The 26,982-nt window shown below is 37.9% G+C and overlaps 1 protein-coding gene across 1 annotated transcript in view; it reads left to right on the top strand.

Moving 5' to 3' along the window:
- LOC145980240 (KH domain-containing, RNA-binding, signal transduction-associated protein 2-like) overlaps nucleotides 1–26,982 on the top strand; it is a 357,457-nt gene that overhangs the window by 152,346 nt on the left and 178,129 nt on the right. The gene's annotated exons all lie outside the window — the stretch shown is intronic.

Below are 26,982 nucleotides of genomic sequence, written 5' to 3'. Positions count from 1 at the left end.
TTTCGAGGGACACTAATGAAGAGACACTCTTCTTTCCTCGAACACTGATTACTTTACTCATTCTGTGCTGTACCACTGATATTCCTGATTCGTCCACATTAAAAAGTCTGTGTGGTTTATTTTGAATCTTCTCCAGTTCCCCTTCAAAAATATCAAAGAAGGCACTCATATCGGGATTGAATCCTTTAATACGGGCAAATGACGTAGGTTCTGGACTCCGCATAGACAGTTCGGGGTGACGGTTCAGAAAACCTCGCAGCCATTTCTTGCCTGCAGCTTTCTTCTCGCCTGAAAATGGATGAGCGAGAGAATTTCTCAGGGCAAGCCGAAAATCAATTCTTTTTATATCACTTTTTCTGAGTCCATAAAACCGCGTGTCCATTTCTACACAATATTTCACCAACAATTATTCAAGGTCGTTTGTCAGCACTGGTTTTCTCCCTAAGCGAACACTCACTAATGCCTCAGGTGTCTTCCCTTTGTCTTTCACGTAACGTTCTAGTGTTCCTTTGGGGACGCAGAAATAACGTGCAGCTTTCTTATAACCCATTTCGCCACTTCGAACATAATTTACAGCCCTTATCATGCTTTCTGAGCTCCACTTCTTCCTTTGGGATGAGGCCGCTCCCTGAAAGAAAGAAATTAACATTTTCGTAATAACTCCTAGGCTATAGGGCTATAGGCCTACACATTTCTAAAATAATTGTTCACATTTTATTAATCTAGTTACGAGTAAATTGGGTTAAATTTGAAAATGAGTGGGTCCAAAACATTCATCCAACAATTAAGTACTTTATGGTTTTATAGTTTTTATTTCCTTTAAAAAAAATACGTCATTGAATTTATTAAAAATTGCAATACTTTGCCTTCAAGTTTCCTTCCCAAAAATATCGTCCGATATAGTTCGTTATTTTGGGTAAAAACTGCAAGAATATTCTGATCATTACATATAACAAAAGTTAAAGATTAATAACCATTTCATTTGTAACATAATTGCAACGTAACTCCCAAATTAGGAAAAGCGATGAAAATCAACGTAAAATATTAGATATATTTTGTGACTCCTAATATGAGACCCTTTATTATTATGGTAGTCCTATTATGAGACCGGTCTCATATATTGAACCTCTTCCAGGTCTCATAATAGGACCTTCGCAGGGTAAACAAATGAACAACGCTATCTCTCTTACAAGTGGACGAAAACTAGCAACTAATTACATGGTACAACACATACACTCACCACTACGAAACACAGTAAAAAGGGGATCAGTAAGAAATTACTTTATCCATTTTCAGCAGCTAATTTCCAAACGGCAGCAAAATTTCCAGGAGCACGCTTTCTTTTTCACATTCGCTGCGTCACCAACTCTACACACAAAGAGCTCACGTGACTTCCAGTGCTATGGCGTGATTCCTCCTTGTGTTTCAGCTTCTTTCCGCTAGGGTGCAGCTCTTTGTTTACGAGATACATGGGGGTCTCATTTTAGGTGTCTATCCTCATATTCGGAGTCTTTACCCTATATATGTAACTAACTAACTCTCTAGCCTTCTTAAACCCGAAGGTTCATGGCTACAGCAACACAGGCCTTCCATCTGTCCCTATCTTGAGCAAGATCTATATACTCTTTTCCATCCCTACCGATTTCCCTTAGGTCCATCTCGACGTTGTCCCTCCATCTTCGTCTTGGCCTTCCTACTGGTCTCTTACCATCAGGTTTCCCAACAAGAATCCTGTAAACTCCTCTTTCCTCTCCCATTCGTGCCACATGGCCTGCCCACCTAAGTCTTCTTGATTTAATTATTCTAATAATATCTGGACATGAATACAAATTATGTAGTTCTAAATTATGTAACCTTCTCCACTCACCTGTCTCCTCATCCCTTTTAGGTCCAAAGATTTTCCTAAGGATCTTATTTTCAAATACTCTCAATTTATGTTCCTCTTTCAATGTAAGGGACCAAGTTTCACACCCATATAATACTACAGGCAAAATTACTGTTTTGTATATTTTAACTTTTAGTTTCTTAGATATTAAACGAGAAAACAAAAGTTTATGAAGAGAGAAGTAACATGCATTTCCTGAATTAAGCCTACTTTTTATTTCCTCTTTAATATAATTTTCATTTGTTAATATTACTCCTAAGTATTTGAATTTGGAAACTGTTTCAAACGAGTTGTTATCAATAATTAGATTTTGATTATTACCTAATACTTGGTTTCGGCCTGTAAGCATATATTTGGTTTTCTATTTGTTAATTTCCAAACCTATCTCTTTAGCAGTTTTGAAAAATATTTTAGCATTATTCTTAATTGTATTCACATCATCCCCCAGTAAGTCTACATCATCTGCATATGCTAACAACTGAGTCACACCATTTAATTTTAGTCCTTCTTTAGTTTCGTTTACCTTCCTAACAGCATATTCTAAGGCAAAATTAAAGAGCAATGGAGATAATGCATCTCCTTGTTTTAACCCATCATGAATTGTAAATTTGTCAGACATATTAATACCCACACGAATTTTACTTTCTGTTTCACTGGTGCATATTTTTATCATACTAACAAGCTTCTTAGGTATTCCAAACTCTACTAATATATTATATAATTTATCTCTTTTCACCGAATCATATGCTTTTTTGAAATCAATGAATAGCTGATGGACATTTTGATTATATTCCCACTTTTTTTCATGTGTCTGTCTGATGTTAAAAATTTGATCTGTAGTTGATCTTTTGCGTCTAAATCCACATTGATAATCACTTATAATTTCATTAGCATATGGGGTTAGTCTTGTTAAAAGAATGTTAGATAATATTTTATATGTTGTTGAGAGTAGAGAAATTCCACGGTAATTATTGCAGTTCATTTTATCACCTTCTTTAAACACAGGAACAATTATGGATTCTTTCCACTGTTGAGGGATTTCTTCTTTATTCCATATTAAACAAATTAATTTATGAATTTGACATATTAATGAATTTCCACCATATTTAATTAACTCAGCTGGTATTAAATCAATGCCAGGTGCTTTGTTATTCTTTAGCCTTTTAATAGCATCTTTAACTTCAGTCAAGTTAGGTTCTGGAACTAAAGGTTCTGCTGTGTGTACTTCATTCAATTCTGATTTATCTCCTACATGGACATTTAAAAGGTCATTAAAGTAGTTCTTCCATCTATTTAGAATATCGCTTGGGTCAGCTAGAAAATCACCGTCTTTATCTTTTATCAAGTTTACTTTAGGTTGCCACCCCTTTCTAAACTCATTTACACCTTTATATAGCCTAAATCTCTGATATTTTTATTTTTGCTGTTTGTTTCAATTTCGTTAATTTTGCTTTTCAAGTAATCTCTTTTTTTACTTCTAAACGTGCGGTTAACTTCTCGCTTTATTCTATTATAATTGTTTAGATTTGTAACATCAGAGTTATTTAACCATCTAAGTCTAGCCTGATTTCTTATTTCTATTAGATTATGACATTCATTATCAAACCATGGCTTACTTTTTCTCGGTTTATGGTATCCTATACTTTCTTTAGCTGCTGATTCTATTGCATTACGTATGTGCTCCCAATTCTTATTTACTTCTGTTTCATTTATATTTTCATCATCATTTCAATCCTGCAAAACATCAAATCTATTTGACAGTTTAATTTGGTAATCTTTCTTAATTCTTTCATCAGTAAACTTTCCTGTATCAAATTTTAGAACTTTTAGATTTTGTTCCTTATGATTTATCACTGAGAGTTTTTCTCTTAATTTAGCAATTACTAAATAATGGTCACTGTCACAGTCAGCACCTCTATGTGTACGAACGTCAATTATACTAGTATGCCTTCTCTTATCAATGAGAATATGATCTATCTGATTATGAGTTTTACCATCTGGAGAAGACCAGGTATATTTATGGATATCTTTATGTTTAAAAGTGGTACTTTTCACAAATAAATTCTTTGAGGTTGTAAAAGTAATCAATCTTATACCATTATCGTTACTTAATTCATGAAGACTTTCTTTACCAATCGTGGGTTTAAATGTCTCTTCTTTGCCAATCTGTGCATTACAGTCACCTAACAGAATTTTCATATCATACTGAGAAAATTTATCAAAGACCTGTTCTAACTCTGTATAAAAATCATCTTTAGTATTATCATCTTTATCTTCCGTTGGTGCATGTATGTTTATTAAAATAATTTTACACCACCTACCCTGTAAAACTGCATATGATATCCTATCATTAATAAATTCTACTGTTTTAAGAGCCGAGATAATTCTATTATTTATGAAAAAGCCTGTTCCAAAATTATAATTTTCAGTACCACCATAGAAAAAAGTATAATTTTTAGTTTTACAATTCCCTTCTCCTGGCCACCTAACTTCCTGGACAGCTACTACATCTAATTTATACTTAACTGTCTCATTAACTGTACACTGAAATGCCCCAGGCCGGTAAAGGCTCAGAACATTCCAGGTGCCTAATTTAATATCCTTATTCCTAACATAGATCTTATCCTTAGTCCAGGGACCTCCCAAAGTAGTCCCCACCCGGAGATCCGAACGGGGAACTATTTTACCTCCGGAATATTTTACCTTGGGAACATCCATGGCCTTATATTGCTGATTCTTGACATGGCTTTTTTACAGTGCAGAGTTGTCAGCTCTACGCCTAACCCCCAATATGAATGGAGGAACTACTACACAATACAAACACAAACACACTACACTGTAGTAAAATCGGCTACTACTTATTAATCTATCTACATCAAAATATTTTAATATTTTATTTATTAAATATACAACATATTATTCAAATACATCACATTACAGAAGGCAAGTAGAATGCGAGCGAAGCGAGCAAGAAAATTTATAGATTCAATTCTTGCAACTGAAAACAACATTGATTTAACAGGGCGCAAATATTTCCACTGGACGCCATGGCATTCTCTCTATTACAACTTTTTTTATTTATTTATTTATTTTTTTTTTTTTTTTTTAGATCATTCGGCGCCCATAGCCGACTCCCGCCGCACCTAGCTACAGCTCTGAACTTGACGAAAACTAGAAAAGCAGATAATGCGAGTGAAGTAAGGAAGAAAATTTTACAAAATGAATTTATATTTGCATAAAATTTGAAGTCGAAGGGGTAATTGCTCCTCTGTGGCCCCGTGCGGGTGCCCTTGGCCGTCAATGTTTGTACCCCCTTGCTACCCTAGAATTTACTTCCGTCGAAGGTTTTGGGGGCAATGACCCCCTGCCCCACCTGTGGTTGCGTCACTGTATAATAAGACATGTTTAAGCAATATATGTTTACTTTAGGCTCACTGCCATTGTTAGTCAACCGTATTGTGCATAGTTTGTCTGCTCGACTAACCTTGTATTAATGCGAATACCATGCCCCCCTCCAAACCGTTTCTAAAGGCATAAGAGGTGGTATTTCATTTCAACCCCATCGCCGCGATCACCCACAGGTAGGTAGAAGAACTGTACATAATATACATGTACCCTATATATATTTATTTTCTAAAAAAAAGAATACCCCTATTCGGCAGTATCCCCCGTCAATAACACATTTTCACAATCTTTCACACACGTCTAGTTTCAGTGTATTCACATTGGTTCTCATTATTCGGATAAACACAAAAATCCAAGCCTGAGTGGGATTCGAACCAAGGACCCCTAGCGTTGCAGCGCGATGAGCTAACCACTCGGCCACAGGGTCTGGCTAACCATGCTACAAAAACCTCCCATTGTTGAAGAAAGGTTTTCATTGCTTTATTACGCTGGGCTACAATAAGTAGATTCTTCTGTCACATATAGTCCACGCCCGCCCTTACTTCGTTAAGTAACACATTTTCACAATCTTTCACACACGTCTAGTTTCAGTGTATTCACATTGGTTCTCATTATTCGGATAAACACAAAAATCCAAGCCTGAGTGGGATTCGAACCAAGGACCCCTAGCGTTGCAGCGCGATGAGCTAACCACTCGGCCACAGGGTCTGGCTAACCATGCTACAAAAACCTCCCATTGTTGAAGAAAGGTTTTCATTGCTTTATTACGCTGGGCTACAATAAGTAGATTCTTCTGTCACATATAGTCCACGCCCGCCCTTACTTCGTTAAAGTCGAAGAACTAAGGCAAGCCGCCGCCACGAACGTGGGTGGGGATAAACAGCGGGTGAGTTGTTTTCGTCCAATCACATTCAGCCTTCAGCCAATGGGCGCAGCTGTCATTCTGCTCGTCTACTCCACGTGGAGTCTCAGTCACATGACTGCGGATACGCTGTTGCCGTACTTTGCAACTTCAATGTGGAGACCGTGGGAAGGCGGAGGGACAAGTTGGCGTAGAGTAGATGTGTGGCAACATCGTGCGTTGAATGTGATTGTTGCAGCTGATGGGCGCGCTCCGTCGACTTCAAAGCCAGCCGGTCGTTAACGTAGCTAGCGCGTCGACTATAACTATATCTAGTTTTGGCTATTTTACGTTGCTTTCTACGCCTTGGGTTACTCAAGAGAATGAAGATGAATGATGATGAACTCGTAAGATCCTCGTCAAACAATTCTATGTACCATATTTCTTCGAATTCAAGACATCATCGAATGTAAGGAATACCTTAAATATTGATTCAGCTGAGAAAAAAATACTTCCAATTTAAGGAATATGGATGTACACTCACCGACAATAAAAATGGGACACCTAGATCCTCGCAAGGATTATGTGTGTTGTCTAACTTTACGGCGGTGCCAGAAGCTGCCATTGGAAATGTGCTATTAAAATACACTCATGACCGTAGAGAGAAGGGAGTAGATGTCCCATTTTTATTGTCGTTAACTGTACATATTGGTCAAACCTGTAATATAATATTACATTGTTGTACCAATACTTTTACATTCTTATATTCACCGATAAGTATTCGTTAAGGGCAATTTTTATCGATACGGACATATTGGTAAAACATCGAGGAAAAATCTTGATTACTGAAATCGGCAAATACTCCAATGTAATTACACTAATGCCGAGCTATATTTATACAAATACAGGGTATATCATAAGTAATGGCACAAACTGACACAGTTGAAGGTACAGGATAATAGAATCAAAAAACTCTCAGTAAACATGGGTCTGCAAACGAGCCGTTTTCGAGATAATTGCCGCCACTGACTTCATTGTTTGTAAACGTCATCCTAGTTGGTAAATTGCTAATAATGTGTGCGAATGTGTGGTTAGAAGCCGTCACTGACTGCATTTTGTAAACACCGTGTGCTTTACTCCTTGCGCGTTCCGAGGTTTGCTCTTTGTTTACAAAACAGAACATGTCCGAGAGGTGGCGCTGTAATCAAACAGGATGGATACAGTCAGTACACAGTCTGATCGTACTGTGGGAGTCACGTCAGTTGTGCTGTACTGTGTAGTGAAAATGGAACCCTACAGCAACGAACAGTACATTTTACCAACTAGGACGATGTTTACAAACAATGAAGCCAGTGGCGGCTTGTAACAACACATTCATAATTATCTCAGAAACGGCTCGTTTGCGGACCAATGTTTAGAAAAACTTTTTTGCTTCTATTATCGTGTACTTTTAACTGTGTCAGTTTGCGCTATTACTTATGATACACCCTGTATACTCGAATTCAGACGCCATCGAATACATACATTTTCAACATTCAAAATCCGAAATAATTCAGTATAAGCAAATAGGGGATTCTCCTTAAAAATTCCACCCAGTTAATACTCTTTAAAATACCTATAATCAATGCTCCCTTTATCTGCGCCTTCTGTATATAATGCGCGCGGACCGCAGAGAGAACTGTTGTTCTGCCGAATAGGTTTTGTTGAAGTTCGTGTTCTCTCTCGCTGGTTTTGCTACATTATCTTGGGAACCATTGGGGCTGCAATCATTATATTATACCACTTTATAGCTCTCGTTCTGTTCTACAAAATGATACTATAAGATTTTATGTATCTGCTCAAGAAGAGTGAAAATCGTTTATTTTTCTGTCCAATTTTTTAACATAACATGAAAGAAAAGGGGGGGAAAAGGTGTTCAAGCATCAAAGATTGGGTAAGAAGGGGATACATGTGCTAATCTCACGAAAAAGTTCATTTTACTTGATTTCATGTCCTAAAATATATATCTCAAATGATCGGTATGAAAACAGCTATATACTACGCATGCGCCGACTGGACGAGTCTATTGCCAAATAGGGGTGGACGGGATATGGGAAGCAGGTACCTTGAAAATCATCGAATCAAAATTGAAGTGTCACACGTAATAACGTCGCTGGGAAAATATGTCAAGAGGGGTGATGAAGAGTTCTAAAAGGCCATTTCAAACACAGCAAAGCAAGCAATAATAATCAAAACAACCGAACGCATTGAAACGAAATGCTGATCTGAAACCTACAGCGCTGTATCGTGCATGTTTCCACCAGTGGCGTATACTAAGTCCAATGTCTGTATTATCTCACTATGTCACATGGTCCTAGGCTATTAATAGAAATAAGTTTACCAACTAGTAAGAAATCAGGTTGCCAACTCATAGGAAATCAGGTTGCCAACTCATAGGAAATCAGGTTACCAACTCACAAGAAATCAGGTTGCCAACTTTATTTACAATTTCTGATCGATTTTTCTACTGTATTTTTTTCTCTAGGCTTCGCAGATAGCCTAGCTAGCCTAGAATATACGCTTCTGGTTTCCACCTACTTCCCCTTCCTTCCACTGGAACTAGTCTTGTCATCTGCGGTCGGACAGTACAATTGCAACAAACACACACACACACACACACACACACAAAGGATAAGAAAACAAACACGATATAATTTAAAATATCTAGGTACAGTGGGATCCACTAGTATTGCTCAGCAAATTTTCCATGACTATTTTCATTATTTTTTCTCTTACATCCTGTGTGTTTTTAAGCGATGTTTTTTTATGTATGCTGGTGCAGAAGTTGTTAACAGCTTGTTTTTTAGTTTTCTCTTAATTCTTGAAGCTCTTATTGGGTCAAATGAAGTGCACGAACTTGCTGATAAACAATTTGTACAAAAATACTAATGGATCCCACTGTACAAATGCAACAACATAATATAGAAGTAGATCACCCGTTTCACACCAACCTTCTAGCGGGCGCGTTCATAATCGTGTCAGCAGCGGGCGCGTGACGCAATTTTTACGTCATTTAGTATCATTCATTATGAGCAAGGATTTTTATAATACAAACGTAAATTTTTTGGGGTCTACATTTATTTATATCATATCTGAGGTTAATATAAATGAAACATATTTAAATACAAGTTAGAATGCTGAAACAAATAGAAAATACAGCATGTAACTAATTACATATTTATAGCGCACCACGCTTTTCATCAGCAGGCGCGTGTCGTACTTTTTACGACAGATATTCCTGCTGAAAACCTAAATGTTACAAGTATTTTTTTTCAGCATTCTAACTTGTATTTCAACATGTTTCATTTATATTAACCTCAGATATGATATAAATAAATGTAGACCCCAAAAAATTTACGTTTATATTATAAAAATCCTTGCTCATAATGAATGATACTAAATGATTCACTGTCATATTGATTGACTTCTATATATTCATCACTTAAGTCACTATCATTGTCCAATTCATGTGATCCCTCTTCATCAGAAGAAACTTGAAGGACGCTCACGTCTACGTTTTGTCGACTCATTTTCAACAATGACCGGACGAAAAAATTACAGAACAAGAGCAGGTGCGAAGCGCAAACTTTACGACACGGTGTTCTGATCTGAAATAAACAAGAATTGACAGAGTATAACATATGGATTAGTAACAATGACTGCTAATATGCAACACAAAATACCTCTTTGAGGAATACATAAAAAGCATAGGTCGACGAATTCAAAGGAAACACAAGAAAATTAAACAAAATTACTTTTGGCGTAAATTTTGCGCAGGCGCGCCCGCTCGAAGGTTTGAAATCGGCAATGAACCATTCTTGCAAACGTTAATTTTATAAAAGGTTATTAGAATACATGTTATGTAATCGCAAAATCCAGTTTTTCATGCAAAATTGGTGCAAAATATAAAGTAAGTTTGAATTTTGCAAAATTTACCTTATAACTCCGCGAAATTGGAACGAGATTTTTTTTGCGGAACTTGTGAAATACCAAAATGGCGGAACAGTAGCGGTTGGTATCGGTAAATGAACATCGGTATCGTTTGTAAATAAAATTGTTTATTCTAATTAGCTTTTCTGTCACTTTTGGCTAATCGTGAAGGCGAGGATGAGCGATGAAGGGACACTCACAAATATCATCCATGACCAGACCGGGATTCGAATCTGGAACCCCTGGCAGTATAAGTATCGACTAAGCCATTTATCCTCATCGTCGCGATTAGCCTAAAGTGGCTGCAAAGCAACGCTTTATGACAACCGTGTCTTCTAGTTTCGCCCATTCACCTTTCGTCCAGTGCCGAAAAACTTGTTTTAATGATCCAAGTGATAACACGCGCCAGAACGGAAGTACCTGTTCGCCCAGAGGGAATTTTTAAAAGATGGTTTGAATGTGAAGGGAAATGTGAAATTAAAAAGCCAAAAAATCAGGTGTGGCTTCCAAATGGGAGCCTTGACGCATTGTTTAATGCATTAATAACAAATACAGATACATGTATATAAGAATACACAGTACAAACACAATATCAACAATAGTACAGTAAAAACTGCATATCCCGGAACCTCTATAAGAAGGAAACCTGTAAATACGGGAACAAAAAGTCCCCAGAACGGGCCGATTTTATACCGGAAAATGACATGCTTAAGGCGGAAACCTCCTTAACGCGGAAACGAACCATTTAAAGACCAACGAGATGTTTTTATTCTCAGTACGACGGAAATTTCTTCCTTTATTTCTTTCGCTCGCAAGAAAACAATGCAACACTGTAAGTGGAACACGCCTCTGTCGCCACTCGCTTATCGGTAACATTGTCGATATGAAAGAATGCGCTACAATACTCATAGCTGTTACTATTCAGTTTCTTTCTTTCATCTCTTACCCTCTTTCTCCACCTTTCTTTGTCTATTTCTCCTCTGTTCTTTCGTCATTTTCTATTTTTCGTGTTATCTCTCTTTGTTTCTTTTTTCTTCACTTTTATCTCAATCTTTCTTCACCTCTCTTATTCCATCTTTCAATCTTTCTCTTTCCCTCTATGCACATCGCGCTACGACGACAGGGGTCCCGGGTTCGAAAAGATACATAAGTACGTACTGTACGTTCTTACATTACTGTAAAAAGTGTACCAACATGTTGTGTAGTTACATAATTGTAATTTCTGGTATGCTTATTGCGACTGTATCGCATTTTTATTCATGTTCGTACATGCATTAGTACTCTACATTATAAGTAATGCGAAATGTAAATCTGTCTTTCCATTATTTCCTGCAGCGCTCTATACTGTAGTTAAAGTCAACCCTGTATAAGAAGGAAAACTGTTAAGACGGAAAATTATGCTCGAAACCATCATGTTCCGGGATAGACAGGTTTTACTGTATTAGCCAGTGAGGTTAGGTTAGGTTAGGTTATAGGTGGGGTGTAAAGAGAAAGGACAGGTGGCTCTACACGATTGGGAATTTTTACTTTCACATTTCCCTCTGGGCGAAACGGTACTTCCCGGGTTGCTTGTCGGTACTGGGCGAAAGGGGAATGGGCGAAACGGGCATGAATCATAACAACAATTACAAAGTCGTATTGTTCCCGTGTTTCTTCGTTGAAAAATTGTGCAGCACCGTCAAAATACACGAGGGGAAGCGAGAGGAGAAAACAAATGACTGTGCACTTTAGTTCCCGAGTTTGCAGGAGGTATTCTTATCTTGATTAAGCTGTAACTGAAGCAGAAAATTTGGCAATGACATCAACATAGAAGCCAAGCCTTAAAAATCTCCCACATGTTGCTGCTTTTAAATTTTACCTCCTTGGCTATTTTCACTTCCGAGGGGGATGACGTGTAACCACTCGAAATTTTTCGCATATTTTGTTAAAAAAAAGGATAGGTGTCGGATTTCCATGGCACCACTTTTCCCCTTCGCAAAGTGTCACGAAGGCCCCCCTTCCCCCCACTCCTGAACCGAACGATGCTTCGGAAACGGTTTGCATTTAATGGCATTTCCACGTCAGTGGTTTTAAGCTACATGAGAACGTAGGTATCGGAGTAGTGGGCGGAAACGGGGGGAGGGGGTAAAAAAAATAACCCCACCACATGGCATATGTTCGGGATTAATGGATTATGTCAGGAGGTCTCCCCGGGGCCGTAAAGTTGTTCTCTTCTGGGTCCCTCCGGCTGGCTACTCTCATTTTTTTTAGTATTTAAAAAAAGAAGATTCAACCCTCTGTTCTGAACGCAGATAGGTCGCCACTATCAATAACTCCTGTTAATACCTTTAGGCCCTTCCGTTATCTGTTCTGCCAGAATTGAGAACCACAGGGTGCTTCGAAAGTAACGTGCTTTGTTATTTTAGTAGTAAACAAGGCGCCGTAAGGGATGCATGGACTTGATAAAAAATTAAGCAAAATCCGTCCGCAATTAGCTGATAATTGTGTTTATGAAACAAACAAGTACTAAAATTCAAATTGTAATAGAAGTTAAAAGAAATTGCAATGGTACTCACCTCATCTTGACGCTGCGTCTGTTCCAGATTATAGTCAAGGCTTTTGTTTGGAAACACCTGGGAAAAAAATGGAAATAATAATCACGGGAATATACCGGGTGGTCCAAAAGTCCCGGAACGGTCACATATCGTGAGAAATACACATCGACTCGGAAAACAAAGACATACGAGTTTAATAAGTGAAAGAAAGCTATTCAATGATATTACACTTGATTCCTCACCTCGCCCCCTGGGGGTGGGGCGGGGGGCAACTGTGAAATTTCAAATGGAAACCCAATTTTGTATTGTAGAATAGGAAAGAGGACTTTATTTAGAGTCCAACGAGCTATTAGTCATCCTCTTAGCTCAATTAGGAACGGAGATATGACGATTTTAAAGTTGGGGGGGAGGTGAAAATTTCAGAAAACCCAAACATTTTTCAAAGGGACGTATCTCTGCCCCTAATTGAGCTAGAGTGAAAGCAATTGCAGATTTGGAATCTGCGTGTCAAGACCTTTCAATACAGTATATTTGGAAGGGGGGGGGGTCTACGATCACATGCAGATTCCCTTTAAATTTTCACTTTTTTTTTCTTCCAAAATTTAAAATCGCCATATCTCTGTTCCAAATTGAGCTAAGAGGATGACTAATAGCTCGTTGGACTCTAAATAAAGTCCTCTTTCCTATTCTACAATACAAAATGGGGTTTCCATTTAAAATTTCACAGTTTCCCCTCGCAGTGTGTTATCATTGAATAGCTTTCTTTCACTTATTAAACACGTATTTTTTCGTTTTCCGATTCGATGTGTATTTCTCACGATATGTGACCGGTCCGGGACTTTTGGACCACCCGGTATGTTTTTAACCTAGCTTACCCGTGCAGTAGAAGAAGCTTAATTACCTAAGGGGGGCTCAGGGGGACATAGATTGATTGATTGATTTGGTGTTTTAAGTCCACTTTATGCACAACAAGTCTAATCGGGACTGGACCTACAGTTTAAAGTGGGATAGCCACATATTGCACATACAGTATGACCAAAAAACACGGCCACAACTTTCGATAGGCTTCATGTCTTAATTTTTTGTCGGAATTAAATGCAACTTAAGTGGTAACTAGTTTAATGTGTTTAAAACATCTAATTAAAACATGAAAGTATTTGGCCTTATCTTCTTCATTCTAGAGCTTCGTGCATTTCTTGAGGCGTAGCACAAAGTCGTCCTTACAAACAGACCGAGGAATGGCTCTTATCTCCTCGCTGATTGTTTCTTTGAGTTCAGTGATGGTCCTGGGTCTCCCTGCGTACACTCGGTCCTTGAAATAACCCCAAAGGAAGAAATCTGGGGGTGCTAGTATCTGGGCTAGGAGGTGCCCACTCAAAATCAGTCTTGAGACTGATCACACGGCCTTCAAAGTTCACTTTCAGCCAATCTCGGGACAGGTTTGTGGTGTGAGAGCTTGCTCCATCTTGCCAATGAGTCATATATGACCAATAGAAAGTATAGGCCAAAACAGCCAATGAGTCATATATGACCAATAGAAAGTATAGGCGAAAACAGCCAATGGGTCATATATGACCAATAGAAAGTATAGGCGAAAACAGCCAATGGGTCATACATGACCCATGGTGTCGATTACAAGTTCACCTACTTGTATGTGAGGTTGTAAACGCTGACAGATGTTGAGATAAGACTTTGAAATGTCATGTGGAAGAAAACCCACCCCCTACCCCTTTTTCTAATATCCAAATTAGCTATTTTTAGCCAAAATGCAGGATTGTACATATTGTGTCATATTTCAGCCTGTATGAGAACTAGGGACTTGCAACAAGTTTCACTTTGTTGCAAAAGGTCTACTCTTTGAAAACAATGCAAAAGTTTGCGCCCTTTTTCCAAAATAACGGGAGAAGAGAGAGCGAACGCCAGATTTTTTCACTGAAATTTGGGGACTTGGCCCCTCCAAACCCCGTTTTTCTCACTTGGGCTGTCTGAATTGTACACGGTCGCGTGCTCCGATGTTTTTGCTTTCAAACAAAAGTTATCCGATGTAGATTGCTCAAATAGTCTCAGAGATATAACGTTTTTCTGAAGTAAGTGTAAAAATTTCAAAATCGCGCGAAAAGGCCGCGGCGAGAGAGAGGTTACTTTTAAAGGATATTCTGCTTTTGGAGGGGGCTCTCTCACATTCGAACTGATGCACGAAAGTCTCCTGGATTTTCTTGGACGAGCCTGTCTTTTAGTAATGTTTCACGCAGTCTATTCTTTGCTTGAGCTTTGATTAAGGTCTCGTTGTGTTCACAGGTGTTGTTTCTGCCATGTTCTCCAAAATAAGGGTGATTACTGAATAGATGTAGGAGATATCACAAAAATTGCGTCTTTATTGAGTCACCCTGTATAGCCACTGATTCCTTTGATGCATATATAGGTACAGTTATGTAATATGTGTCGCCCCTGTCAACACATGCCTTTTAAGCACTAAATTATTCAGTCTATGTTATAGAAATGTATGTTGTTAAGAAATAGTGTTGAATCTTTTCTCTAAAGATTGTTAGATTTCTTTCCATAAAAATGTTATTGTTAATGTTACAATAGGTAATGAATTGTTTAACTTAAATATAAAAAAATGCTGAAACTATGGAAATATAAAACAACTATGTAGTAACCATGGTAAATTGTAAACAAAATTACAATATAAAAGAGCTAGACTTTTGTAAGCCTACGGGACATTCTCCTGGTTGCCGAAAGGCTGATGGTTCAGGGGACGTTGGGTAATGTCTTGCTTCAATCTTCGGATTGGCTGGTGTACTTGTACTCCATTTGGCAGATATTCCCAACTCTGAATAAGGCGTTCTCCTCCATCATCAAAAAGACCATGGTTATAAACCTAGGTACAACTAATAGGTTTAGGCCTACAAGTTGCATCGGGTGAACTGTCTGTTTGAAAAGTGTTTGTATATCATCGGAAGTTTAAATAAATCTTCGAGTAAAAGATCTTAATGATCTTTCATTTCAAACCTACATAGGTGATAATTAAAAATAAATCCTGCACCACAGAACTCGCAAGGGCTTGGTTCTACTAACCCTTAGAAGCCTTTGAGAAGTCTGATAAAAGGGTTGTAACCGACTAAAGCCCTAAAGACAGAAGGTGCGTGTCAAATAATTACAAAAATTACGATCATTAATAAAAAAACAAGAAACAATTTCTACGTGAGTCGCACACATATTTTATCATTGACTAAACCTTAAGCCTTGTAATCAAGGGGTCCCGGGTTCGATACCCGGTGGTGCTACCTTCATTTGGTGCAAAGGTACATAAACCTTAATCTTGAAACTCAGCTATCTTATCTACAGGGTAGGGTTCTTTGTAGACAACGAAACCAGACAGGATGCCTTCCAATGGAGACGTTTAAACGAATATATTATTTAAACACAGGATACATGGAGTAAGAATTTTACATGATAAGCTACATTCTTCTAAAATTTTCTCGTTTACAGTCAATTTTCATCTCAATCTTCTTCCTTCGTAATGGACGTTCTGGGTCGGGACTTCCTTCTCAATGAACGGTCTGAATCGGGACTTCCTTCTTATTGGACTAGTAGTGTAATTGATGATACTACTGGGTCGATAAAGTATGAACCCCACTCAGGCAGATTTGACTACACTTAAAACTAGCTCAACATGCCCATATGAGTTTTTTGCTCAAGTGTGGAACCCTGTCTAATCCAAGATTTTTGTAAAAATGCCCTCGGGAATTTCCCGTGAAAGTATGACCCCCCTCAGATTGATTTGGCTACACTTATAAAAGGCACTTCTGTGAGATTGTTGTCCATAAATTTGTTAAAAATATGCCCCTCTTGATATTTTTTTTGGCTACACTTAAAACTAGGCCAAACGTATTAACACACACACACACACACATATTTACTTCCGGTTTAAGTTCAATTGGACACCAGCCTCAACTCATATATCTAGTACTAAGACAATGTAATTCTTCTAGAATTGCTCTGTGACTCTCTCATTTCTTACATCATAAACATATGATTTTTCACCTATGAGAATAACACTACATATGGTGTCTTCAGGGAATGTATCGTGGAATTCACAGATAATTTTAATGTTTGTCCTGTCATTAACCACAACTTGTTTCCTTTTTGAGGTGTTGATGACAAACATGGGTCTCTGTGCTTTGAATTCATCTGGTGTGTAATACATGTCAGTATTGCCCGAGCCTGGCTGATATTTCTACAGCACTGATGAGCAGGGATTTGGAACTGCATGCAAAACAAGACAGGAAATTTGTTACACTGATGAGAAGATCCTATTAAAAATTAAACTTGTTAGAATTATTTTCTTGCATCGATTATACAATTGTTAGAGCATATAATCATAGAACATGTGGCAGAGTGATGGCAATGTTGCAGAGAGAAACAAGATTGTAACAAGAGAGCCTGAAAAATACAGAAACATAAAATCAATAAAACATCTCATACATCCAGATTGTTGCAGGTTGTCATATCTTATAGAGGTTTTTTCAGAAAATTATACCCAAGCAGATTTCAAACAAATATCTTGCCTCTTCCTGCATACAGACCCGAGCCTGGCTGATATTTCTACAGCACTGATGAGCAGGGATTTGGAACTGCATGTAAAACAAGACAGGAAATTTGTTACACTGATGAGAAGAGCCTATTATTGTAGAATTGATTACTGACAAGAATAATAATTATGAAGAAACACAGTCCCTATCTCTGACAGAGTTATGCTGTGATGCTATTATTAGGTACAGGCTTCAAAAAAGTATACCCAAGCAGATTTCAACTACAAATATCTTGCCTGTTCCTGCATAGAGACCCGAGCCTGGCTGATATTTCTACAGCACTGATGAGCAGGGATTTGGAACTGCATGTAAAACAAGACAGGAAATTTGGCAGATATTGTTATAGTGATGGCTGCACAGAGAAACAAGATTGTAACAAGAGAGCCTGACATCCAGATTGTTGCAGGTTGTCATATCTTATAGAGCTTTGTTCTGAATATAATTATATTTTATTGATTATGACTAATGTAATAATTATGAAGAAACACAGTCCCTATCTCTGACAGAGCTGCACTGATGAGCAGGGATGGAACTGCATGTAAAACAAGACAGGAAATTTGGCAGATATTATTATAGTGATGGCTGCAGAGAGAAACAAGATTGTAACAAGAGAGCCTGAAAAATACAGAAACAATAAAACATCTCATACATCCAGATTGTTGCAGGTTGTCATATCTTATAGAGCTTTGTTCTGAATATAATTATATTTTATTGATTATGACTAATGTAATAATTATGAAGAAACACAGTCCCTATCTCTGACAGAGCTATGCTGTCATGAGGTACAAGCTTCAGAAAATTATACCCAAGCAGATTTCAAACTTGCCTCTTCCTGCATACACACAGACCCGAGCCTTTTATACATCACTGATGAGCAGGGATTTGGAACTGCATGCAAAACAAGACAGGAAATTTGTTACACTGATGAGAAGAGCCTATTAAAAATTAAACTTGTTAGAATTGATTACTGACAAGAATAATAATTATGAAGAAACACAGTCCCTATCTCTGACAAAGCTATGCTGTGATGAGGTACAGGCTTCAGAAAATTATACCCAAGCAGATTTCAACTACAAATATCTTGCCTGTTCCTACACACAGACCCGAGCCTGGCTGATATTTCTACAGGGCAGGGATTTGGAACTGCATGTAAAACAAGACAGGAAATTTGTTACACGGATGAGAAGAATGTTAGAATTGATTACTGACATTTATTGATTACAGATAAGTTGTTAGAGCATATAATCATAGAACATGTGACAGATATGCAGAGAGAAACAAGATTGTAACAAGACAGCCTGAAAAATACAGAAACATCTCATACATCCAGATTGTTGCAGGTTGTCATATCTTATAGAGGTTTGTTTAGTACCCAAGCAGATTTCAAACAAATATCTTGCCTCTTCCTGCATACAGACCCGAGCCAGGCTGATATTTCTACAGCACTGATGGGCAGGAATTTGGAATTGCATGTAAAACAAGACAGGAAGAGAAGAGCCTATTAAAAATTAAACTTCTTAGAATTGATTACTGACAAGAATTTTATACTCAATGTCCCTATCTCTGACAGAGCTATGCTGTGATGCTATTATTAGGTACAGGCTTCAGAAAATTATACCCAAGCAGATTTCAAACAAATATCTTGCCTGTTCCTGCATACAGACCCGATAATATAATCTTCTGAAGCTATAAGATATGACAACCTGCAACAATCTGTATGTATGAGATGTTTTATTGCTTTTATGTTTCTGTATTTTTCAGGCTCTCTTGTTACAATCTTGTTTCTCTCTGCAACATTGCCATCACTATAATAATATCTGCCACATGTTCTATGATTATATGCTCTAACAATATATCTGTAATCAATAACTTGTCAGTAATCAATTCTAACAAGTTTAATTTTTAATAGGCTCGTCCTGTCTTGTTTTACATGCAGTTCCAAATCCCTGCCCTTCAGTGCTATAGAAATATCAGCCAGGCTCGGGTCTATGTGTAGAAAGAGGCAAGATATTTTTTTGAAATCTGCTTGGGTATAATTTTCTGAAGCCTGTACCTAATAATAGCATCACAGCATAGCTCTGTCAGAGATAGGGACATTGAGTATAAAATTCTTGTCAGTAATCAATTCTAAGAAGTTTAATTTTTAATAGGCTCTTCTCTTCCAGTCTTGTTTTACATGCAATTCCAAATTCCTGCCCATCAGTGCTGTAGAAATATCAGCCAGGCTCGGGTCTGTATGCAGGAAGAGGCAAGATATTTGTTTGAAATCTGCTTGGGTACTGAACAAAACTCTATAAGATATGACAACCTGCAACAATCTGGATGCATGAGATGTTTCTGTATTTTTCAGGCTCTCTTGTTACAATCTTGTTTCTCTCTGCATATCTGCCACATGTTCTATGATTATATGCTCTAACAACTTATCTGTAATCAATAATTGTCAGTAATCAATTCTAACATTCTTCTCATCCGTGTAACAAATTTCCTGTCTTGTTTTACATGCAGTTCCAAATCCCTGCCCTGTAGAAATATCAGCCAGGCTCGGGTCTGTGTGTAGGAACAGGCAAGATATTTGTATTTCAAATCTGCTTGGGTATAATATTTTGAACAAACCTCTATAAGATATGACAACCTGCAACAATCTGGATGTATGAGATGTTATGTTTCTGTATTTTTCAGTCTCTCTTGTTACAATCTTGTTTCTCTCTGCAACATTGCCATCACTCTGCCACATATTCTATGACTATATGCTCTAACAATTGTATAATCGATGCAAACATATCTGTAATCAATTATTGTCAGTAATCAATTCTAACAAGTTTAATTATTAATAGGCTCTTCTCATCAGTGTAACAAATTTCCTGTCTTGTTTTACATGCAGTTCCAAATACCTGCTCATCAGTGCTGTAGAAATATCAGCCAGGCTCGGGTCTGTATGCAGGAAGAGGCAAAATATTTGTTTGAAATCTGCTTGGGTGCCTGTACCTAATAATAGCATCACAGCATAGCTCTGTCAGAGATAGGGACTGTGTTTCTTCATAATTATTATTCTTGTCAGTACTCAATTCTAACAAGTTTAATTTTTAATAGGATCTTCTCATCAGTGTTACAAATTTCCTGTCTTGTTTTGCATGCAGTTCCAAATCCCTGCCTTGTAGAAATATCAGCCAGGCTCGGGTCTGTATGTAGGAAGAGGCAAGATATTTGTTTGAAATCTGCTAGGGTATAATTTTCTGAGGCCTGTACCTAATAATAGCATCACAGCATAGCTCTGTCAGAGATAGGGACTGTGTTTCTTCATAATTATTATTCTTGTTAGTAATCAATTGTAACAAGTTTAATTTTTAATAGGATCTTCTTATCAGTGTAAAAAATTTCCTGTCTTGTTTTGCATGCAGTTCCAAATCCCTGCCTTGTAGAAATATCAGCCAGGCTCTGGTCTGTATGTAGGAAGAGGCAAGGTTGAAATCTGCTTGGGTATAATTTTTTGAAGCCTGTACCTCATCACAGCATAGCTCTGTCAGAGATAGGTACTGTGTTTCTTCATAATTATTATTCTTGTCAGAAATCAATTCTAACAAGTTTAATTTTTAATAGGCTCTTCTCATCAGTGTAACAAATTTCCTGTCTTGTTTTGCATGCAGTTCCAAATCCCTGCTCATCAGTGCTGTATAAAAGGCTCGGGTCTGTGTGTATGCAGGAAGAGGCAAGGTTGAAATCTGCTTGGGTATAATTTTCTGAAGCCTGTACCTCATCACAGCATAGCTCTGTCAGAGATAGGGACTGTGTTTCTTCATAATTATTATTCTTGTCAGTAATCAATTCTAACAAGTTTAATTTTTAATAGGATCTTCTCATCAGTGTAACAAATTTCCTGTCTTGTTTTACATGCAGTTCCAAATCCCTGCTCATCAGTGCTGTAGAAATGGCTCGGGTCTGTGTGCAGGAAGAGGCAAGATATTTGTTTGAAATCTGCTTGGGTATAATTTTCTGAAGCCTGTACCTCATCACAGCATAGCTCTGTCAGAGATAGGGACTGTGTTTCTTCATAATTATTATTCTTGTCAATAATCAATTCTAACAAGTTTAATTTTTAATAGGCTCTTCTCATCAGTGTAACAAATTTCCTGTCTTGTTTTACATGCAGTTCCATCCCTGCTCATCAGTGCTGTAGAAATATCAGCCAGGCTCTGGTGTGTATGCAGGAAGAGGCAAGGTTGAAATCTGCTTGGGTATAATTTTCTGAGCCTGTACCTCATCACAGCATAGCTCTGTCAGAGATAGGGACTGTGTTTCTTCATAATTTTTACATTAGTCATAATCAATAAAATATAATTATATTCAGAACAAACCTCTATAAGATATGACAACCTGCAACAATCTGGATGTCAGGCTCTCTTGTTACAATCTTGTTTCTCTGTGCAGCCATCACTATAACAATATCTGCCAAATTTCCTGTCTTGTTTTACATGCAGTTCCAAATCCCTGCTCATCAGTGCTGTAGAAATATCAGCCAGGCTCGGGTCTGTATGCAGGAAGAGGCAAGATATTTGTTTGAAATCTGCTTGGGTATAATTTTCTGAAGAAACCTCTATAAGATATGACAACCTGCAACAATCTGGATGTATGAGATGTTTTATTGATTTTATGTTTCTGTATTTTTCAGGCTCTCTTGTTACAATCTTGTTTCTCTCTGCAACATTGCCATCACTCTGCCACATGTTCTATGATTATATGCTCTAACAATTGTATAATCGATGTAAGAAAATAATTGTAACAAGTTTAATTTTTAATAGGATCTTCTCATCAGTGTAACCAATTTCCTGTCTTGTTTTGCATGCAGTTCCAAATCCCTGCTCATCAGTGCTGTAGAAATATCAGCCAGGCTCGGGTCTGTATGCAGGAAGAGGCAAGATAGTTGTAGTTGAAATCTGCTTGGGTATAATTTTCTGAAGCCTGTACCTCATCACAGCATTGCTCTGTCAGAGATAGGGACTGCGTTTCTTCATAATTATTATTCTTGTCAGTAATCAATTCTAACAAGTTTAATTTTTAATAGGATCTTCTCATCAGTGTAACAAATTTCCTGTCTTGTTTTACATGCAGTTCCAAGTCCCTGCTCATCAGTGCTGTAGAAATATCAGCCAGGCTCGGGCAATACTGACATGTATTACACACCAGATGAATTCAAAGCACAGAGACCCATGTTTGTCATCAACACCTCAAAAAGGAAACAAGTTGTGGTTAATGACAGGACAAACATTAAAATTATCTGTGAATTCCACGATACATTCCCTGAAGACACCATATGTAGTGTTATTCTCATAGGTGAAAAATCATATGTTTATGATGTAAGAAATGAGAGAGTCACAGAGCAATTCTAGAAGAATTACATTGTCTTAGTACTAGATATATGAGTTGAGGCTGGTGTCCAATTGAACTTAAACCGGAAGTAAATATGTGTGTGTGTGTGTGTGTTAATACGTTTGGCCTAGTTTTAAGTGTAGCCAAAAAAAATATCAAGAGGGGCATATTTTTAACAAATTTATGGACAACAATCTCACAGAAGTGACTTTTATAAGTGTAGCCAAATCAATCTGAGGGGGGTCATACTTTCACGGGAAATTCCCGAGGGCATTTTTACAAAAATCTTGGATTAGACAGGGTTCCACACTTGAGCAAAAAACTCATATGGGCATGTTGAGCTAGTTTTAAGTGTAGTCAAATCTGCCTGAGTGGGGTTCATACTTTATCGACCCAGTAGTATCATCAATTACACTACTGGACGTTCTGGGTCGGGACTTCCTTCTTATCTTCTGTGTGAACTTCCCTCTGGATTTTAATTTATTTAGGTTTTGACTATTTAACGAATTCATTTATCCTTTTCCAACTTTTTCCTCTAAGCTTTGGGAATAATACTAATATCCTTCCTTGGGGCTGCAATTGGAACGCGCCACCACTAACTAGGTACAACAAAGTGTATACTTGGTGCAAACGATTTACACGCGCATCCAAGTAGGTGCTACGGTTAAACCGCGCAACCAGAACGCGCTCGCCAGTGATGTAAACAAAATTTCCCCTATGGGAATGGTAAATCAATCAGACAGATGCAATATCTGTTCAAAGACACAAACTTGTATCAGTGCTTTGACTTCCTTAATTTTCATATTAACTTACATGTGATCACTGATTTGATTTATAAAATATATATATTAATTTACTTCTTTCATATTTATTTTTGTCTTCTTATAATATATTCTATTGTTTTTCATCTTTCCAATTTGCTTTGTTCTTATTTATAAAATTATTCACATATATTATGCCAATTCTTAACCTTGCATGCCTTGTGCTGCCATCTCTATTCGTCTTTTGCAAACTATTCACCTTACTTGATCCTATTGGGTACGTAACAGTGGAGTCACATAGTGGTTCGGATCCCACTTCAAACTGTAGGTCCAGCCCGAATTAGCCTTACTGGGCATAGAGTGGACTTAAAGCACCAAATCCAAATACACTAAACTTAAAAAAACATACCAATTTTTCATCAATCATTTTGTTTGTATACGTGCAGTTATATAGTAATTATAATAATTACGTGATTACCATCACTACAGGCATGAGAGTCGTGGAACACGCATCGCAAAACAGGGAGAAAAGGCCAATCGCGTATTTTTATTTTTATGTACAGTCACCGGTAATAAGAAATGGGACACCTACATCTTGAAATACTGGCTTCCCTGCAAAGCGTTATGTGTGTTGTATAACTCTACGGCGGTTGTAGAAGTTGCCATTGAAAATTTGCTATCAAAATCCACTTATCGCCTTTAGAGTTAGGCAACACACATAACGGGATCTAGGTGTCCAATTTTTTTGCCGGTGTGTGTACGTTCCCTTTATGAATTTATAAGCAAAAGCTTTACAGAAATATTGGGATCATCATAAGAAACAATGTAGAGTAGAGACGGGTAAGACTGCGCGTTTGCATGGTCATTCATTTATTGTTTACCGAGCTTTCGGAAATATACTGTATATTGGCAAAGGATAGTGAATTCTATGTTACTTTCTCCGTGTGTTACTATAGATTCATAACTTCAATAAAACATAATGAACAAAAACTGCGCAGTCTTGCCCCATCTTACTCTAACTTATTTTCAATTTTTTTATAAAAAGTATTCACAGTTCAAAAATCTTAAAAATTGGTGGGCATGTCAGCCCCTCCCCCACTCGGGTAAACTATGGTTAAGCAGATTAGCAAATGACGTCACCAGTTCTAACAAACCCAAATATCTCAATCACATTGAAACCTACGTGTAACTTCAGCATTTCAGGGTATATAGGTATCGCGGGCACAAGTGGCGGCTGGCCTGCATAGCTCTATCTGTCCACCAATCCTATTCGGGGGCGGGGCTCGATGAGTGTAACAACCTCAGTTGCGAAGTAACATCGCTCTCCCGTTACAATGTTGCGAACCGTACGTCTGTTTTTGTTAGCGATTTTAATTAGCTTGTTTGTACAGTGTTTGGGTGTTTTGTGTACTAATTTTCCATGCTTTGTGTACTATTGTACAACTTTTATCCAGTAAAAGCGCTGATCAACTCCTTTCCGTTTTACAGTACTTTTGGCAACATGCTATGTATCAGACGATCATTTGTTTCGTCACGCAGGCAACGTTCGGGTGTCTCGTGACTCGAACATGTCCGATGTCAGTCGAAGAGCATTCGACTGATCGCTGATTCGCCGTTTCCCAACCGTCAGCCGAAAATGCGAGCTTAACAGAGTAAAATCTTGCCCTTAATTTTGTGGCGTGCGTTGAGGCTAGCGAAATGTCAATCCATGTTTACAGGTATTGTTTAGTTTCTGTTACAGATTAACTGACAACAGCAAATTACTTAAGGCTGCTTCCCCTAATTTCCAACTCAGAACGACAATGCAATACATTCGGTGTCTGCAGGCATAAGTAAAAACATTTCCTTTACGAACAAATTAATTGAATTGGCCTTAGAGAAATAAAAACCCATTGCTGCGAAGTAGGAGTAATTTGTTTTGTCGAAATCTCCGGGTTAATTTCCTCCCCCCCCCCCCCAACGATTCAGCTGTGTGTAATTGGCTGTATTATCATGAAGTTCATTTAATCGCCTGAAGATCTTCGTGCTAGGAACAGTTAATTAGTGACACACTCCGGGTGGAAGGGCGAAAGATTTACTGCAGCACCGGAAAGAGTTCTTTCCGGGGAACAAGAAACTCACAATGAGCTTTCACTGTTTCGTAGGAAAGAGGCGAGTTCACAGAAATCACCATTTTCAAAGTTAATTTTATGGTCAACAGATGGCACAGCCGGGTATCTCAGATATAAGTTTTGTTTTAGTCACAATAGATTAAATCAAGAAATGAAAATGAGGTTGTTAATTAACACTTAACTAACTCGGAAAGAATAGTTATTGCTTAGATGCCGATGGTTGTTCACTGAAGAAATATGATTCTCAAAATAACTCTTCTGTGTAGATAATTAATTCATATTTCAAGACAACAGCATTCGAATCTGCAATAATTATCCGAAGAGAGATCTATATCTCCGCAAATCTTGAATGATTGGAGCAGTTCCATGATGTTGCTGTACATGTATTATTGAATATTTCATCAAGTACAGCAAAACCTCGTTAATCCGGACACCGATAAGACGGACTTCGCTTAATCCGGACAGGCAAAAATCCTGAAAAAAAGCAGAAGGTTTTAAATGTAGCTAGAAGGCAACAAGAGAACTTCCCAAAGAAAAGGCAGTCAACCACTGATGAAATTCTGTTCCCTGCAGACTTTGTACTGTAGCCTATAGTGTATTTAGGCCTATGCCCTTTAAATACACCATAATAAACGTGTTTTGTTTCCATAAACTGAGTTTTAATGCACTTTCACTGTTCTTTTAGGTTATTTCAGTTAATCCGGACTTTCGTTAAACCGGTCAACTTATCCCTCCCCATTAGTGCGGATTAACGAGGTTTTACTGTAATTTAACTGTTTTATAGAGAAACTCAACACGTTTTGCGACACATTACAAGTGTTCAATATGTTCTCCCTTTGTGATCCTGCAAACATCAACGCTATTATCAAGTTCTTCCCAAAGAAACGCAATGTCAGTATGCTCAACGGTTCTGTTCCCCAGATTCACACATTGAGCGCGTTCACTGTGCCACCAAGACAAAATGTCGCTTCATCACTGAACACAAGTTTATCACAAATGTCATAAGCTCTTGAAATCGTGTAGAAAACTCAGAGCGAATGACTTCGTCCTCGACTATTAGCGTTTGCAGCAACTGCGTGGCTTCTGCTTCAGCCGGTCCTGTAGCTGTGAACTATTAATACCATCGCCGTATGGAGTTTGCACCGGGTGGATCTTTACTTAACCTTGTTCTAAATCGTCGTTGAAGCGTTGTCACTGAGACAGCGTTAGTTGCCATCTTAACTACTGCTGCGCTCTAGTGGCAGGAGCCGGAAACTAACAACAATTGCAACAGGAAACAAAACTTTGTGAGGTACTTGTCCTCTAACATCACTTACGAACAAATTACGTCAGTAGTGGTGTTTGTGGTAGGGACAGTGCGAGAAAGGAAGAGCTCCTCTCAAGCAGCTTTGCTACACTTAAAACTAGCTCAACATGCCCATATGAGCTTTTTGCTCTAGTGTAGCACCCCGTTTAATCCAAGATTTTTGTAAAAAATGCCCTCGGGAATTTTTCAGAAAAGAAGAGCTCTTCTCAGA

Source organism: Lepisma saccharinum, chromosome 27, assembly GCF_977018435.1.
Source record: "Lepisma saccharinum chromosome 27, izLepSacc3.1, whole genome shotgun sequence".
In the NCBI taxonomy this organism is placed as follows: domain Eukaryota; kingdom Metazoa; phylum Arthropoda; class Insecta; order Zygentoma; family Lepismatidae; genus Lepisma; species Lepisma saccharinum.
This window is presented reverse-complemented; position numbering and strand designations above follow the sequence as displayed.